We start from the raw sequence: 15,024 nt of genomic DNA, 5'->3' as shown, positions 1-15,024 counted from the left end.
TTGCTACCCACTCTCTGATTTATCTATAACTATGTGGACAACATTGGGGTTGTGAGGTGAAGAGTTGACAAGAACACAACTGGAAGAAATTGGAAATAATTTATGAAAGTATGTTAATCAGAGAGCAGACAAAATAGACTCAGTAGCTGGCTATTAGCCAAGTGTATAAATTTTTAAGACCTATTCCTTTACTTGAAAGAGATTGTGTGTGTGTGTGTGTGTGTGCGCGCATTTTGTACCCCAAATATATTTGCATATAATGGATCCAAGTAAAAGATGGGTTTCTAGGCCATTATGGACCAAAATAATCTTTTTGTCAACCGCAATTCGATATATATTAGTGAAATGATGTATTAGGGTTCTACAATCTGTTTAGATGTCATATACACTCTTGAAAGTAGCCTGAAATAGTAATTAAATATTACTTTTTAAAAGAGCTTGGCATTGCTCTGTTTCATTGTTCTCATCTCTTTCTTTTTTTTTCATCCCACTAATACAGCACTTTAGTTTTAGAGTCAAACATGTACTCTGCAGCTAGAGAATTAGAATTACTGGTAGCTTATATTCAACTTAGGAAGAAGCAGCAACTGCATAATATATCCAAATAGTAGCAAAGGTAAGAATGATTGAAATAAATAATCATATGACTATCAGCAGGTCTTGAGATACGCAATACATAACATTTTTAAGGAGAATAACTTTAACCACTCTCACCTAAAAGTCTCAGCAGCCAGATCGGAAACAAGGTTCTGCTATACAAATGTTACTGTAAAGTCCATATGGGCAGCTCCCCGTTTTGTAGCCCATCTCTAATCAAGGGAAATTAACAATTACATATTCCAGGGTTAAGCTCAAATATGATTCCTGCTCTTCCCATGTAAATTGTTCAATAAAGGGACTGGAAGTACCATGAAAAAAGAAAAAGAGAAAGAAGTGTTCTTATCATCCACAATATACTTCTCCTTCCAACAGCAAATCTAACCACAGCTGGGAAAGGGCAGCAAAAAGAAACAAACAAAAAGACTCATTGGAAAATCACTTTGCCTCCGTGTCCACCCCCAGGTGCTAAAGCAAGGGACAAACCAAAAGAACAGCCAGCAGGTGAGGAGAGGTCATGGAATACCCGCCAACAAGATAATCATCGCTGGAATAATAGGGACCTGTCTGAATGTAGGTATGTGTGCCGAAGATTTCTGCATGCTCTCGCAGTCCGTTATCTGGCATTCCCTACTTTCACCCGTGTTATATACCTGCCATCTCCTCACTCACAGTCACTCGGAAGCCCCTGGTGGCCCTCTAGCAGGAGGTCTTTCTCCTCTCTTGAGTTTCTAAAACACTGTACAAAATCACTTTAAACTGCCCCCCGCTCTACCCTCAGTGTTGCCCATATTGAAACCTTCCCCGTCACTGAAATTGATTCTTTTTTAAAAACAAAAATTTTATTTATTTTCTTTTGTGTGTGTTGTTTTTTGTTTGTGTGTGTGTGTGTTTATTTTTGGCAAGCTGCAGTTATCATGAAACTGATTCTTATTTCCTAAACACAGAGATCCTTTGTCTTTCCTGTTCGTATTATCTGAAATATCTTTCCCAACTACTCTTTAATAGTTTTAGGTCTGTTTACTCTCGAAGGCGAAACAAAGTCAAAGTCCACCCACATCACAACAATCTTGCTGATGTCCTTATCCCCATTATTTCCCTTCTTCCAAACTTCTGTAGAACTTGTTGTATACCTCCTCTGACATTTGTTGGACAAGTTCTATCGTGCTTTTTATCCATATGTGCATATATCCTGTGTCCTTGGTGTAACAACTGTTTCTTTCTGGAAAAGACAGGATCTGTTGTGTTTTTGTATACCAGAATCCAAGAAGAGGGGAAACCAGCATGTCATGAGCTGCTGTGATGGAGTGAGGCAGCACAGGGAAGTGGCTCAGAGCATGGACTCTGGAGCTAGACTGCCTGCGTTTGAGATCCTGCTCAACCAATTACTAGCTGGGTGATCTTGGCAAGGTTTTTTGTTAAAACTGTTAAGCCTTAATATCTTTAAAATAGGAATAATAATACTATGCATTTCATTGAGTTGTTGTGATTAAATGAGTTGATTAGAACAATATCTGACACACATTAAACACTCAAAATTATTACTTACTACTGTGTCGACAGTAATATCCCATCTTAATTTTCTTCATAATGCTATAAAATACATGGCATTCTTCCCATCCTCAAGACAGGAACATTGTGTCCCTGGATAAAAATACTAAAGGAAGCAGTATCAGAACTAAAGTTTCTGGTCTTAAACCCTAGGCTGTATCATTCTGAACATTGTCTCACACACATGTGCATAGTGACCAGTTGCTATTAATAACAATAAAATTTATTCCTCGCCAGCCACACACGGTGGCATGTGCCTGTAGTCCCAGCTGCTCAGGAGACTGAGGCAGGAGAATGGCTTGAGCCCAGGAGTTTAAGGCCGCAGTGAGCTGTGATCGCACCACTACACTTCAGTGTGGGTGACAAAGTGAGACCCTGTCTCAAGAAGAAAAAAATTAATCTTTTATGTTCTTATAGTTTTAAACTAAAGTATGCTGAGATGTCACTGTTTTATATTTTAAAAAATCAGAAAATTAAATGTTTCCACTTAACTGTAAATACTTTTTTTAGTGAACTAATTCAAATGGGATGGAGTCATAACTACTTTTTCTGGTCTAACTCAGAGGCTAAAATGCAACTCAACAAGTATTTTATGTTCTGAGGCACTGAAGGAAAAGGAAGGAGAAAAACCAAATGGTTATTCCTACCCTAGGGTATTTTAAATCTGGGTGACTCAGTAATGGAAACACAGCAGAAACACGGAACACAACTTAACCACTCATTCCTAGGTTCACTGTGAGATTGATCCTTTTGCTGTCCCTCCCTCAGCCTGTGTAATAGTGCAGGTTGGATACAGTATCAGTGTCTATAAAAAAATAACATTTTGGGATTTGGTGGAATATGCCATTTAAAAGTAAGCTATACAATTTATATGAAGTAGTTTTAAAAGTATTTTATTCTGTTTGAAAGTGTTTTGGAGAATTTACAAAGACCTTGGTTAAATGGAGCATACCAGCCCCTCTTGGAATCTCTTTATTGTCTAGAAAATCATTAAGTCTTGTTCTTGTCACTTGCAAAATTCCTTGGCTGCTACTGTTTCTTTGTGCATCAGAAGTACTGAGCGCTGTGCTGGAATGTGGCAGATGACTGATAAATCCTTAGATTATTGGTAAATATTTTACCACCCTACTGATACATTAAGTATACTGTGCCCCCCAGCCCAACATGGAATTCCAGAGTCGCTTCATACTCAGTAGACCTAAGGAAACTACCTTTAGTGAAGATGACCAAGACTAGGGATTAGAAGGATGAGCAGTTTTGAACACTAAACCTTATTCTAGGTATTTTTACTTTATTATTTTTGTTTGTTAATTTTTAAATATTTTTAGAGATGGGGTTTTGCTGTATTACCCAGGCTGATCTTGAACTCCTGTCCTCAAGGGATCCTCCCACCTCAGCCTCCCAAGTAACTGGATTATAGGCAGGAGCCAGCATGCCTGGGGTAGGTTTTTAACTTTACACACATCATGTCATGTAATCCTCAAATAACTCTATGAAGTAAGCATTGTTGTCCCCATTTACCAACAAGGAAGCTAAAATTCAGAGAGTTTACCTAATATATTTAAAAATCACAAAGCTGGTGAGAAAGAATTTCTGGTGCAAGTCTAATCCAAAGACCAAACCAATGACGAGCAGTCATGGGGGTGAAGTGAGTGCTAGGTTCAGCGTCCTAAGGCAGGTACTCTGCTCTGACACTGATGTCAAGTTGCCTCAGGCATATTATAGAACTTCCTCATGCTTCAGTTTTCTCATTTCACTTGACATTACTATGAAGATCAAGATATTTTATTTGTGAAATAGCTTTGAAATGATCAGAAGTGCTATAAATATTAATTATAGTTGGGTTTGGTAAATACAAACGTTGAAACAAAACATCCCCGAAGGATTTGAAAACCCTGGCAGGTGATGGGGAGGAAGTGGAAGTAATAGAATGAAACAAAGACAAAAGATGTAGAAACTCCATGCTCGTGCAGATATTCTGGGAGCAAATCTAGACAAGATTGCCCCTGGTGACCTAGCACTGATACTGACCCAATGCTATGCAGTTCTCAGTTAGTAAGTGGCAGTTACCCTTATATATTAGATCATATTTTAAAAAGTAGGTATAATGGCCATGATCGCTAAACGAAGGACTGGACATAGGACAAAACATTAAACATCAGAACTGTTGCATATGGAGCCCTGTACCTTGTATAAGGAACAGTTGTATGGCAAGCTCTTCATTTGGAGCATTAAGAGTAATGCTATCCATCCATACGTCGTTTTAAAAGTACATTGCACCTCCCAGCATCCCTGAAACACCCCAGGAACCTCAATGGGGTACAGCCTGGTGCTTCTTGGAACAATCTCTTTAACAGTTTTTCAGAGGAATTAATGACACTTCAAGTTACGGCTGATGACTGGTTTTGACCTTGTAGATGTTGAAGGGAAGTAAATGTATTTGATGAGTTATTAAGCACATGCTTCAGTTATTATGATAGTAAAAACAGCTCAGTCTTATAAACCTGTGAGGCGCTTTCTGTTTCTTAGCACTTAATTGCATTCCTACCGAGTTTAGATAATGTCATTAATCTCAGCATGTGACATAGTATATTTATTTAGATTTAAGAAAATTACCCAAATTCTTTCTGTTCCTTTGTTTACACTTATATAAGCTTATTTCAGAATTATTTACTCGATTTTTTAAGAATTGTATTTTAACTCAAATGAGAACAGGCAACTTAACCAATACTTTAGACGACATTTTAGAAGTCAAAAAGAAGTTAAGAAACCAGTTTTAGATGTCCTTTGTCAAAGCCTGCCTAGAGGAGGCCTCTGCTTCCAAGATATACTGCTGAGATGGAGAATCTATGATCCATTGCTCAATTTCATCTGGCCAATTTCAACTGTCAAGTATTTCTAAAAATATAGGCCTATGACAATAATACATTGGACTTTGTTCATAGCCTTCTTAGTATTTGCAGTTTATCATTATTGTTAATTATTAAGCATTTTGATGGCAGAATGGGTTGCAAGAATAATGATCACAGTCACACAGCAACAAATGGCTAATTTAGGGGTATAGTCCTCAGTTTCAAAGGTATTTTGTAAACTGTAAGTCACTATACAAATATTATTTATAGGAATAATTTTTATAATACCAAATTATGTTTTTCTGCAAGATAGTGAAACATAATAGAGAAAAAAATCCTACATATCTTACTTTAAAAGTATTCATGAGCATGTGTTCTTCTACATATAACAGGATGACTGTGAGAAGACTCATGAGAATTATAATAATATCTGCTCTTAATAAAGTACCTGCTGTATGCCTGACACTTTAAAATGGATCATTCTTAGTCTTCAGAACATTACTGCAAGGAGATTTTGTGATCTTCTTATTCAGCTGAGAAAACTGCAGCTAAGATAGATTCATAAGTAGATTAGTAAACTAATAAGTCGTAGAACCACAATTCAAACCCGGATCTTTTAGACCTCACGCTCTTCAACTATATGAGAAGCTAGGAGATAAGGAGTGAAAAAGAAAAACTCTCGAATAGAAACAATGATCGACAGATTAATTAATTAATTAGTTAATTAATAGTAGCTACCATTTATTAACAGGCCAGGTACTGGGTTAGGTGCCTTAGGGACCTTAAATTCATTATCCTAGTAAACAGCTCAAAATAGTTCATTCATCTCAGATTTTTCGAATAAATTAGAAATTAATATTCTTATTTGCCTTATGAGATGTTTAACATTCAAAGACATTGAGTAACTGACACAAAATGGCACACCTGGTGAAGAGCAGATCTAAGTTACCAATTCAGGTTTTGTCAAGTTCTAAAAATCCATATTCTTTCTATTAAATAATATTACATGCTAAAATATATGTCTTATTTATACAATAAAGACTCTGGACTACTGTGTACTTACCTTTTTTTCTTTTAACTTTTTCTTGGGATGATTTCAGTTGTATTTGAAACTTACCAAGCTTTAAGATATTAAGGAACTTTCAGGTAGTATTGGTTCGACGAATATGGACTGGTTTGTGTTTATTCTAATGCTGCCCATGATTTCCGAGTCAGATTTTTACATTATAAATCTCAAGTGCTCAATTTGTATTTCGTAGTCTACAATTTCACTAAGAACTTTTAAAATGAAAGAGAATGTATTAAACTCAGGAAAACTGCCTCACATATGTAAATTGTTGCTCTGAAATACCACAAGTCACAAATACAACTGAATAGCTTTCATTCTAATCATATAAGAAGCCTAGAACAGCATTTTTTGTTTTTTGTTTTGTTTTGTTTTGTTTGTTTTTTTTGGAGGGGGGATAGAGTCTCCCTCGTCGCCCAGGCGCGATCTCAGCTCACTACAAGCTCCGCCTCCCGAGTTCACGCCATTCTCCTGCCTCAGCCTCCCGAGTAGCAGGGACTACAGGCACCCGCCACCACGCCCGGCTAATTTTTTGTATTTTCAGTAGAGACGGGTTTCACCGTGTTAGCCAGGATGGTCTCGACCTCCTGACCTCGTGATCCACCCGCCTCGGCCTCCCAAAGTGCTGGGATTACAGGCATGAGCCACCGCGCCTGGCCTTAGAACATTTTGCAGTCATTCACTAAACAAGTGTCCATTGACAGCCAACTATTTTTATAGTGTTGTGCTGGGGACATTGGCCCATAGTAATTCAAAACCCCCTGCCCTCAAAGAACTTTACAAATTCATCAAGGAGAAAAGGCAGGGTAACCATTAAATAACAAAAACCAAAGTTACATAATATTGCAACTGTGAAATAAAGTATGCTTTAAAAAAAAGAGTGCTCCAACTTCATGGCTGGAGGTGCTGACTATGGGTTGAAGTGGTCAGAACAACTCCAGAAAGGAAGGTAACTGGATCAGCAGAGAGGATGGACAGCACTGGTCAGGCAGGTGCAGGTGGTGCAGGTGGCCAGGAAGCAAATTCATTTATTGTTCTGAAGGTTTGTGCAGGGGAACTGGAGAAGACTGGAAAAGGAAGTGAGGCCAGACAGCCAAAGGCTTTGATTTTAGCTAAAGACTCTGGCCTGTGGCCTCCAAGTGATGGGGAGTCGTTGGACACTTCTGAGCAGGGGACTGACATCATTAAAGTAGTCCTTTAAAAAAGATTAATCTGGCAGGACTAGGCAGGATGGATTAGTGGAAAAAGAACAGGACCAAAGAAACTACTGCAATAATTCAGGTATAAGGTGATGAGGTTCTGGGCAGAAGTGACAATAGGAACAGAAGGAAAGAAATAAATGTAAGAGATAGTGCAAAGGAAGACATGACAGAAGGTGATGACTAGATGTGGGAGGAGAACAGACAAAATACACTAATTTTAAATCCTATTTGGAAACTTTTATAGTTTATAACGTGTGTAGAGTTCATGAGACAGTATATATAATATTCCTGGCCTGAGATGCCATTGGATCCAAGGAAGATGTTGCTTTTACTCGACGTAGCATTTATTTTAGCAAAATCTAAAGGAAACTGCTGCATTTTAAGAGATAATAAATTCTATTATAAAAATTACTGAGAGAATAATTTTATCTTTATGTCACAATAATAATAATAACTGCAGTTACAGAATGGCGGCACAATTAGATGAAAATTCAGCTAAACAATGTTTCATTTACCTCCAAAATTCTATTTTATTAATTTAGCTGTTGTTATATTTTCTACCAAATTGGCTTTTTTAAAGTGTGAATTAATTAAGTCTAGACTGGATTATTTTCCGAAATATGTTAACATGATTTTCCAGTAACTTGGGGGTTTTTGTGTCTTCATTTTAGGAATAATTCCACTGTGTTCAATATATCTTTGTATAATAATTACATTACTTTCCAAGTGGAAAAATGGAACCATAGAGAAAGTGATTTTATGATTTATCCAAAGTAGTGTGAGAGGTCAAGAATCTCTTCCTATGGGTCCAGTGGACTGTATATTAATAGATTAAAAAAATTAGAAAACAAGTAATATCATTTTTGATTGCTTATACTTAGTGAAAATATTGAGCGCCAGGCAAATGCAACCTTCTTCCCTAACTAACACACACACACACACACACACACCCCATTGCATTACATATATAATATATATAATATAACTTCAGGAAGCAAGTGTCATTTTAGAATTACTTAGATGCTGTTTTTAATGCATCAGGTAAAACGTATCATGGTTTCTAATATTAATTCATTCTCCACTTAGCATTGTTAAAAATATTTATGATCTAGTGTAGAGCAAAACATATTGTTATCCATTTTCCCAGCTTTGATATAAAAGCATTCTTCAGTTGTTTCCTAAGGAGAAATGTTGTCAAAGTTTGATGGTAATTTATGTTGTCAGTCCATTAAGTTGATTTTATGGCAGCCAACACAACTATTGTCCATTTATGAGAAACCCGAGGACCACTCTAGGTCTCCACGAAGGCCGTTTGATACCTGCCCTCTCATATCGCTGACCTTGAGGGGAGTTGAGTTTGGTAATTTATGGCAAATACCATCTAGGAAGACCCATTTGCAAGATTCACTGTCATTTAGTGCTAAATGATCATTGCTGAGTCCAGAGACAATCTGAGCTCCTGACAGAGCAATCCCATAAAAAATATTGCCTACCCACCCAGGTGTCCTTTCCAATTATCTGGAGTAGAAATTAATACTTTTAAAAGCTGCTAGTTTTTGAAAGGTTATTACAATTTATTCCAGCGGTTTCTTTTGCACATTATGATGAATTAGTTTATTACACCATTATTTTCCATGTCAGCTTTTTAGAAGATTGAACCATAATGTTGAAACATTAGTGTGAATGGCAAGCATACTATTTTACAGCTGAGTAATATATTTCTTTGAGAAAAATGTGCTCAGTTTTTAATAACAGGTAATTTTATGTTTATGTTCCCTAATGCTGTTGTCAGATATTATTTATTTCTTTTCAGTAAGAACTAGAGAACTTCCTTTTAAAATGTTAATGGTGCATTAGACAGATTTTAGAGTCATAGTAAGAATATATTACTGAAAAATAGAAAATATAAATTGTAAGTGTTTTTCCCTGAAAGCTAATATTTTCTAAGGTTTTCTTGACACCGATTTAATATATAGTTACTTCCAGGGAGAATCATACTTCTTTCTCAATATTTTCTCTAAATGTAGTTGGGTGAGGGGGGATTTCTAATTCATTTTTCTGAGATCTCAAGTTTTTCTTTAATGAAACTTCTTTATCTTAAATGACTGGCTTCATACGTCATTTGGAAGTATTTTGTAAAATAATATGAATTAGCACTTTGATAGAGATTTATTTTAGTCGTTCTCCATTCAATGTCTACTAGGATACTGAGAAAGTGTTAGTAATTTCCTATTTAACCAGGTATTAAAAATAATCATGTTGTTGACAAAGATTGATTAGAAGTATTCTAAAAGGTACCCTGTATACTATCTTCATTCATATAGCAAATGCACGCCTATTGCATGCCAGGCATCATACAACTGTGTGGAGTTGAGACACATCCATAACAACATTCTAGAAATGCAATCTTTTTATTCCTCTCACAATTATTTTTATTCCTACAGCTTTTAAAAATGTAATGCAGCTTTACAAAATTCTGAATCTTGTGTAAACTGAGCATGTAAACAAATGCAGTAACACTTCAGAAGTTTTACATTTGCTACCTCCAATCCAACAAGTACTTGCCAAAGGAAATACTGATTTTTGTTTTCTCGTCAAACACATTTGTTTCTTTAGCAAATGTTTGCAATACTGAAGTATTTGTTTTTATTGATATACGACTGGAACAAATGTTAGTTTTAGCAGAATTAAGATTCAAGACATTTCACAAATTTTTCCCATTGTGCCAGAAAATTTTTTTGATAATGTCTTAGGCTTCAATGAGTTCCAAGGTTTCTTTTCCAATTTATATTGAAATCTAACATATACACAGGAAAATGTATACATTGTAAGTGTACAGCTCACTGCATTTTCACAAGGCGAGCCCACCTGTGTAACGAGCACTTGGATCAAGCAACAGAAATCACCAGCATCCAACAAACACTTCTATGTCCCCTTCCAGTTGTCACCTCCCAGCCCTTGCAACCACTCTCCTGACTCATGACACTATAGATTAGATTTTCCTGTTTTTATGAACTCGATATAAACATAGTCATAACTTCTGCTTGGTATAATGTTTTTGGCATTTATTTACTTGGTTGGTTGTAGTTATACTTTGTTCTCATTGTTGCATAGTACATTCCATTGTTTAAATATATTTTACTTACCCAGCCTACTATTGATAATCACTACCTTGATTCTAGTTGGGGGTTATTGCGAAAAAAAAGTGCTACTGTGAGCATTATTATACATGACTTTTGGAAAAATATGAAAGCACCTCTGTTGGGTCTATTCCAAGGAGTGGAATGGCTGGGCCACAGAATAAATAGAAGTTCAGCTTTCATAGATATGGCCAACCAGTTTTCATGAGTTACTGGTAGTCTCACAGTTACTAGTTATTTTCCTTTGGACTTCAGACTTAGACATAACTGGGAAGAATTGGGTAAATAACTTCTAGGTTTCTCTCAGGCCTAAAATTCTGTAATTCACTGCTTGTTTACAGTGGAGAGCATTGGCATAGATTTCAATAAAAGGCAGATAATGAGAATCTGCTATTTGGCTTTCTACTATATTTCTCTGTTTGCATTTGCATCTGGATTTGACTGTTAATAAACATGTGAAGTCACATTTTATGATAAATAAATGAAATTACAGCACTGAATGCAGAAAACGTGAAAAGTTTTTTGTTTTGCCCAATGATGTGCTTCCCTGTAATACAGAACATTTTTTGCCAGGCTGATGGTAATAACTAGCTAAATGCAATGCTTTCTCTTCAGGGTTCCCGGTTATTCTCACTGGAGCAGAGCAGGAACTGTGTGTATGCATGGTATTTTGCAAAGAACAAGTCCTCAATACATTTTGGTTGAACGTATTTATCCATTTTGTCAAATGGTTTTTTGAGAGCTTTGGGGATTGCATAGAATCCTAGCTCTGCCAACTGACTTTTGCCAAATGCTTCATCTCCCTTAGCCTCATTTTCTTCGTCTGTTATGTGGAAAAAATAGTGGTCCCTGCCTCCCAGATCACTGTGAGAACAAAATGACATAGCAAACATGAAGCACTTCACACATGTTAATAATAATAAATAAGGTCTACCCATGATAAATACTCAGTAAGTATTGGGTGGTGTTATAGATGTTTTTCAATTTTAAGATGAGTATTCTTCCAACCCTTGCCTAAGATACTAAAGATTCTGCTGCTCATAATTTATGCGTAGACAGACATGCTATATAATCAACTAGTATCTGACAATTAGATTTTATTCTTTCTTTTATTAATATTTCCACAAATATTTATTGAGTACCTTCTATGTCCTATGCACTATGTAAGACACAGGGATTCCACCAGAAACAGTTCAGACACTGTCCACAGGCATGCAAAGCTGTTGAGGCTTGCAAGTCCACAGACAGTCACAGTGCCATGGGACCAGGCATGAAGGGAGGATCCAGACACAATGATTTTGCACAGGGGAGGCGCTCCTTCACTTCAGGAAGGTTTCCTGAAAGATGTGACAGCTCCATTGACAGCTGATGGATGCAAAGGAGTTAATCAGGTTAGGGAGGAGTAAGGGATGTACAGAAACAAGAATGCAATAGGCAGAAGAGGCAGCATTAGAGAACAGGAAGATTTCAACAAAGCCTGAAGCTTAGAAGCCTAGGTATGGGAGGTGATGGGGGAAGGAAAAGTGTCAGAAAGAAACAGGTAATGCTAAAAAAGCAAGCATTAAGGTTTCATAGGCTGAACTCTTGGACTTTGTACTTTATCCTGAGGGTAGTTAGAAGCCACTGATGGTTTCATTATTTTTAATTTGTAAATTAAAGTATGATTGGCAAATAGAAATTTTATGTATTTGTGGTCTGTGTAATATTTTGATGTATGTATACATTGTGAAACGATTAAATCAAGCTAATTAACTTATCACCTCACATATTTATCATTTATTGTTATAAAAATATTTAAGGTCTACTTTCTTAGCAGTTTTTGAGTGTACAGTACACTGTTATGAACCATAGTCACCACACTGTGCAATAAATCTCCCAAACTTATTTCTCCTATCTAACTGAAACTGTACCATTTGACCAACATCTTTCCATCCCCCTGCAACTCCCAGCCCCTGGCAACAACCATTATACTCTCCGATAAGCCATTAAATGGATTTAAATGTGAGTGTCTTAATCAGATGTGTATATTAGGAACAAAGTAAAGAATGAATTGAATGGGAATGAGACAGGAGGCAGGAAGACCAGTTAAGAGGCTGGGGCAGTGAACAGAGTAGAAAGTTATACTGGTCTGAATTCACGTCTCAGCAATAGGAACAGGGAGAAGAGGATGGGTAGGAAGTAGAAAGTATCACACTTGGGAATCTAGGATGGTACCTGTAATTCCATCCCGGACAGTGGAGTGGATAGTCATGGTAGTTATGGAAGGAAAAGATGATGCAGAAGGAAGAGAAGGTGAGGGGTGGAAGACAGTGTATTTCACTGGGCATGTTAAGGTTGAAGTGCCTGTTATCTAAATGCAGAAGACATGTAAGTGTTGAATAAATAGCGTTGAGTTCAGGTGAGAAACCTTTTATGAAGATGTAACTAACATGGTAATTACAGCATCCTTGGACACAGGACAGGTTGCTTAAGCAGAGCTTGGAGGGAGAGGAGAAAGGCGTAAAACAGAGCCCCCAGGAAAAGCCATATTTAAGATAATAAGTGGAAGAAGAGAAACCTCAAAGGACACTGAGAAGGAATAGCTACAAAGGTGGTAGGAAAATGTGAAGAGGGGATTATCATGATGACCACTGAGATGAAATGTTTCTAGAAGAAGGGAATGAATGGTCAATAGTGCCAGATGCTGCCAACATGTGAAATAAGCTGGATATCGAGAAGTGTAACACCAGATTTGTCAAAAAGGAGATCTGTGGCAACTCTGCTTAGAAGAGGCTGGCTTTGAGCAAACCAGGGTACAAATAATAAGTGGAACCACAATTAAAAGTTGATGAAATTCCAGGTAAATGTGATTCCTCAACAGCATACTGCATAGTTATATATTTAAGAGAGTTACACTATCCATTGTCTGTTAAATACACATTTTTAAACTTAAGCACAACTACAAAATTCATACCAGTTTTGATCACAACAGGTTTTCCATCACTGTTTTGACATTTACCTTTGAATCGTGCAAACGTTCTTTAGAAGAATATGAATTTTATGCCCTAATCCAATTGTTAGAAATTTGCCTCGTGGAGAGCCTCAGCTGCAGATTCTGAAGAACAAGGAATGGGATGAGGGAGAAAATCCTCTTTGGAGAAATTCCTTTTGGAGATTTTTTGTTAATTTGGGAAAGAATAGGATGTGGAAGCTTAGTGTAGAGGGATTCCACATGGAAGGAAAGGTCCTGTCCTTGAGTGAAAAGAGTCAAACTCAGAGAATAGACTCCTTAGAAGAAAAGTCGGTGATTCATTATTGTGAGTTAAGAGAAGACATGCTATAAATCACAAGCAGGGGAAACACGGTTCTGCTTTCTCTGCCCTGTTCTACTGTTGAAAATTAATTTTCCTCAGGATTTTTTTTTTCCTGGTGGCTGTTACAGTATCATCCACCCAGACTAGCTTATTCATCTCTGCAGACAGTTCCTGTTGGTGCACCAAGGTAGAAGCCTAGCAAATTAGTTTAGGGGATTGTAGGAACTCTATGTGAAAGCACTGCTTCCATTTCAGTCTATAAATGTAGGGTGTGTTTATTACCACATTTCACACCAAGCCCAAGCCAGGTCAGTATGTGATGTTTGTGTTTAGAAGAGATTCAAAGAGATAGAGTTTGGGTAATTTTCCATTAAAAAATATATATTATGTCACTTAGGTGTATGATATAATGGGTCCCTTCATGAACTCTGCATCATCACAGAGTGGTTTTGTTGCTTCAAGGGTAGATGAGGTCAACACTGTAATTTTATCTGTTTTATAGAAAGGGAAAGTCAGAATTTGAGAAATTAAGTCATTTGCCTAAGTACACATCTGGTAAGTAATAAGACCTGGATTCAACGCCAGGTTTTTTCACAGTGGCCTGGTGGAACTGAAGAGTAGTGTGCTTGTCTTTTTTTCTTTTTTTCTCTTTTTTCCAAGTTTTGAATCCATTGGCTTGATTAACAGAAGACTAATGTTTTTGTTTTCTAATTCTAGCACGGACTTCACTTTACTGTCTATTCTTTTTCTTCTTTGTTCTTTATATTTATTTGTATCCTATTATTCATATCTCTGCAGGCCACTTAAAATTGGCATAGGGGATGAATAAGAGGACACTTTATTAAGTCGCAAGATAATGTAGTCATTAACAAAATTTGTATCATAATAAAATACAATATATAAGAAGTAGAGTTAAACACATTAGCATTAAGCACGAGAGATATTGTTCCACAAAATAATTAGCATAAATTCGTTCAACAAATATGTCTCAAGCACCTCCTACTCTTAGGGTTCCTCTCCATGCTGGGTCAATGGCAGTGCACAGAATGCATGGCCTGCCCTCCCAGAGCAGACATTCCAGCTGTGGGGTGGGTGGGGTGGTGGAGGGGAGGCAGACAGTCATATGTAACCAGCGCAGTCAGGAAAGATAAGGCAAAGTCAAATGGATAGAAGATGCCCAGAGGATGGGAGGAGAGAGGCTGCCTTCTTATGCATGGTAGTCAGGGAAGACTTATCAGTGAGATGACATTGGACAGAGGCCACAGGAAGCAAACCCTGCCCACATCTGCATGAAGCACATCCCAAGAAGGGGCAACATGACCA

The 15,024-nt window shown here is 37.1% G+C and overlaps 1 protein-coding gene across 2 annotated transcripts in view; it reads left to right on the top strand.

The window, feature by feature from the left end:
* HS3ST5 (heparan sulfate-glucosamine 3-sulfotransferase 5) overlaps positions 1 to 15,024 on the top strand; it is a 169,498-nt gene that overhangs the window by 56,779 nt on the left and 97,695 nt on the right. The window contains exon 2 of one of the 2 annotated variants that reach the window (XM_008007278.3): positions 1,063 to 1,170. The gene's annotated coding sequence lies outside the window, so the exon portion shown is untranslated. Of the gene's footprint in view, positions 1 to 1,062; positions 1,175 to 15,024 lie in introns of both variants that reach the window. The other variant, XM_008007277.3, reaches the window with a different exon arrangement.

Source organism: Chlorocebus sabaeus, chromosome 13 (assembly GCF_047675955.1).
Source record: "Chlorocebus sabaeus isolate Y175 chromosome 13, mChlSab1.0.hap1, whole genome shotgun sequence".
NCBI classification, from domain to species: Eukaryota; Metazoa; Chordata; class Mammalia; order Primates; family Cercopithecidae; genus Chlorocebus; species Chlorocebus sabaeus.
Note: the sequence above shows the minus strand (reverse complement) of the source record. Positions and strands in the feature narration are given on the sequence as shown.